Genomic DNA, 4,138 nt, shown 5'->3' with positions numbered 1-4,138 from the left:
CTGCACGTTGTGCCTTTCAGCTCTAGGGCAATGTGGCACACCCAGGGCAGAAGTTCTACTTCAGCCAGATCAGGCCTGCAAAGAAACTGCGTTTCACAGGCCTTTGTAAGAGATGTTCCCGGTAGGCTGTAAGAGCACTGTGCAGAGCGAGTTGTTTCTTAGCTTCCCAAAGAGCTGGAAGCAAGATGCTCTGGGGCCAACTCGCTCTTTGTTAAGAAGCCTGCACGTTGTGCCTTTCAGCTCTAGGGCAAAGTAGCACACCCAGAGCAGAAGTCCTACTTCAGCCAGATCAGGCCTGCAAAGAAACTGCGTTTCACAGGCCTTTGGAAAAGATGTTCCCGGTAGGCTGTAAGAGCACTGTGCAGAGCGAGTTGTTTCTTAGCTTCCAAAGAGCTGGAAGGAAGATCCTATCGGGCCCAACTCGCCCTTTGTTAAGAAGCCTGCACGTTGTGCCTTTCAGCTCTAGGGCAATGTGGCACACCCAGGGCAGAAGTTCTACTTCAGCCTTATCAGGCCTGCAAAGAAACTGCGTTTCACAGGCCTTTTTAAGAGATGTTCCCGGTAGGCTGTAAGAGCACTGTGCAGAGCGAGTTGTTTCTTAGGTTCCCAAAGAGCTGGAAGCAAGATGCTCTGGCGCCCAACTCGCCCTTACGAATGCAGACTGCACGTTGTGCCTTTCCGCTCTAGGGCTAGGTGCCACACCCAGGGCAGAAGTTCTACTTCATCCAGATCAGGCCTGCAAAGAAACTGCGTTTCACAGGCCTTTGTAAGAGATGTTCCCGGTAGGCTGTAAGAGCACTGTGCAGAGCGAGTTGTTTCTTAGCTTCCCAAAGAGCTGGAAGCAAGATGCTCTGGGGCAAAACTTGCCCTTTGTTAAGAAGCCTGCACGTTGTGCCTTTCAGCTCTAGGGCAATGTGCCACACCCATGGCAGAAGTTCTACTTCAGCCTGATCAGGCCTGCAAAGAAACTGCGTTTCACAGGCCTTTGTAAGAGATGTTCCCGGTAGGCTGTAAGAGCCCTGTGCAGAGCGAGTTGTTTCTTAGCTTCCCAAAGAGCTGGATGCAAGATGCTCTGGGGCCCAACTCGCTCTTTGTTAAGAAGCCTGAACGTTGTGCCTTTCAGCTATAGGGCAATGTGGCACACCCAGGGCAGAAGTTCTACTTCAGCCAGATCAGGACTGCAAAGAAACTGCATTTCACAGGCATTTGTAAGAGATGTTCCCCTTAGGCTGTAAGAGCACTGTGCAGGGCGAGTTGTTTCTTAGCTTCCCAAAGAGCTGGAAGCAAGCTGCTCTGGGGCCCAACTCGCCCTTTGTGAAGAAGCCTGCACGTTGTGCCTTTCAGCTCTAGGGCAATGTGGCACACCCAGGGCAGAAGTTCTACTTCAGCCAGATCAGGCCTGCAAGGTAACCGTGTTTCACATGCCTTTGTAAGAGATGTTCCCGGTAGGCTGTAAGAGCACTGTGCAGAGCGAGTTGTTTCTTAGCTTCCCAAAGAGCTGGAAGCAAGATGCTCTGGGGTCCAACTCGCCCTTTGTCAAGAAGCCCGCACGTTGTGCCTTTCAGCTCTAGGGCAATGTGGCACACCCAGGGCAGAAGTTCTACTTCAGCCAGATCAGGCCTGCAAAGAAACTGCGTTTCACAGGCCTTTGTAAGAGATGTTCCCGGTAGGCTGTAAGAGCACTGTGCAGAGCGAGTTGTTTCTTAGCTTACCAAAGAGCTGGAAGCAAGATGCTCTGGGGCCCAACTCGCACTTTGGAAAGCAGATTGCACGTTGTAGCTTTCAGTTCTAGGCCAATGTGGCGCAACCAGAGCAGAAGTTATACTTCAGCCAGATCAGGCCTGCAAAGAAACTGCGTCTCACAGGCCTTTGTAAGAGATGTTCCCGGTAGGCTGTAAGAGCACAGTGCAGAGCGAGTTGTTTCTTAGCTTCCCAAAGACCTGGAAGCAAGATGCTCTGGGGCCCAACTCGCCCTTTGTTAAGAAGCCTGCACGTTGTGCCTTTCAGCTCTAGGGCAATGTGGCACACCCAGGGCAGAAGTTCTACCTCAGCCTGATCAGGCCTGCACAGAAACTGCGTTTCACAGGCCTTTGTAAGAGATGTTCCCGGTAGGCTGTAAGAGCACTGTGCAGAGCGAGTTGTTTCTGAGCTTCCCAAAGAGCTGGAAGCAAGATGCTCTGGGGCCCAACGTGCCCTTTGTTAAGAAGCCTGCACGTTGTGCCTTTCAGCTCTAGGGCAATGTGCCACACCCAGGGCAGAAGTTCTACTTCAGCCTGATCCGGCCTGCACAGAAACTGCGTTTCACAGGCCTTTGTAAGAGATGTTCCCGGTAGGTTGCAAGAGCACTGTGCAGAGCGAGTTGTTTCTTAGCTTCCCAAAGAGCTGGAAGCAAGAAGCTCTGGGGCCCACGTCGCCCTTTGTGAGGAAGCCTGCACGTTGTGCCTTTCAGCTCTAGGGCAATGTGGCACACCCAGGGCAGAAGTTCTACTTCAGCCAGATCAGGCCTGCAAGGAAACTGTGTTTCACAGGCCTTTGTAAGAGATGTTCCCGGTAGGCTGTAAGAGCACTGTGCAGAGCGAGTTGTTTCTTAGCTTCCCAAAGAGCTGGAAGCAAGATGCTCTGGGGCCCAACGTGCCCTTTGTTACGAAGCCTGCACGTTGTGCCTTTCAGCTCTAGGGCAATGTGCCACACCCAGGGCAGAAGTTCTACTTCAGCCTGATCAGGCCTGCACAGAAACTGCGTTTCACAGGCCTTTGTAAGAGATGTTCCCGGTAGGTTGCAAGAGCACTGTGCAGAGCGAGTTGTTTCTTAGCTTCCCAAAGAGCTGGAAGCAAGCTGCTCTGGGGCCCACCTCTCACTTTGTGAGGAAGCCTGCACGTTGTGCCTTTCAGCTCTAGGGCAATGTGGCACACCCAGGGCAGAAGTTCTACTTCAGCCAGATCAGGCCTGCAAGGAAACTGTGTTTCACAGGCCTTTGTAAGAGATGTTCCCGGTAGGCTGTAAGAGCACTGTGCAGAGCGAGTTGTTTCTTAGCTTCCCAAAGAGCTGGAAGCAAGAAGCTCTGGCGCCCAACTCGCCCTTTCGAATGCAGACTGCACGTTGTGCCTTTCAGCTCTAGGGCTAGGTGCCAAACCCAGGGCAGAAGTTCTATTTCATCCAGATCAGGCCTGCAAAGAAACTGCGTTTCACAGGCCTTTGTAAGAGATGTTCCCAGTAGGCTGTAAGAGCACTGTGCAGAGTGAGTTGTTTCTTAGCTTCCCAAAGAGCTGGAAGCAAGATGCTCTGGGGCCCAACCCGCCCTTTGTTAAGAAGCCTGAACGTTGTGCCTTTCAGCTCTAGGGCAATGTGGCACACCCAGGGCAGAAGTTCTACTTCAGCCAGATCAGGCCTGCAAAGAAACTGCGTTTCACAGGCCTTTGTAAGAGATGTTCCCGGTAGGCTGTAAGAGCACTGTGCAGAGCGAGTTGTTTCTTAGCTTCCCAAAGAGCTGGAAGCAAGATGCTCTGGGGCCCAACTCGCACATTGGAAAGGAGACTGCACGTTGTAGCTTTCAGGTCTAGGGCAGTGTGGCACACCCAGAGCATAAGTTCTACATCAGCCACATCAGGCCTGCAAAGAAACTGCGTTTCACAGGCCTTTGTAAGAGATGTTCCCGGTAGGCTGTAAGAGCACTGTGCAGAGCGAGTTGTTTCTTAGCTTCCCAAAGAGCTGGAAGCAAGATGCTCTGGGGCCCAACTCGCCCTTTGTCAAGAAGCCCGCACGTTGTGCCTTTCAGCTCTAGGGCAATGTGGCACACCCAGGGCAGAAGTTCTACTTCAGCCAGATCAGGCCTGCAAAGAAACTGCGTTTCACAGGCCTTTGTAAGAGATGTTCCCGGTAGGCTGTAAGAGCACTGTGCAGAGCGAGTTGTTTCTTAGCTTACCAAAGAGCTGGAAGCAAGATGCTCTGGGGCCCAACTCGCACTTTGGAAAGCAGATTGCACGTTGTAGCTTTCAGTTCTAGGCCAATGTGGCGCAACCAGAGCAGAAGTTATACTTCAGCCAGATCAGGCCTGCAAAGAAACTGCGTCTCACAGGCCTTTGTAAGAGATGTTCCCGGTAGGCTGTAAGAGCACAGTGCAGAGCGAGTTGTTTCTTAG

The sequence above is a fragment of the Equus caballus genome, chromosome 9 (genome assembly GCF_041296265.1).
Source record: "Equus caballus isolate H_3958 breed thoroughbred chromosome 9, TB-T2T, whole genome shotgun sequence".
NCBI classification, from domain to species: domain Eukaryota; kingdom Metazoa; phylum Chordata; class Mammalia; order Perissodactyla; family Equidae; genus Equus; species Equus caballus.
The sequence above is the reverse complement of the archived record's forward strand: the minus strand, read 5'-3'. Positions refer to the sequence as shown.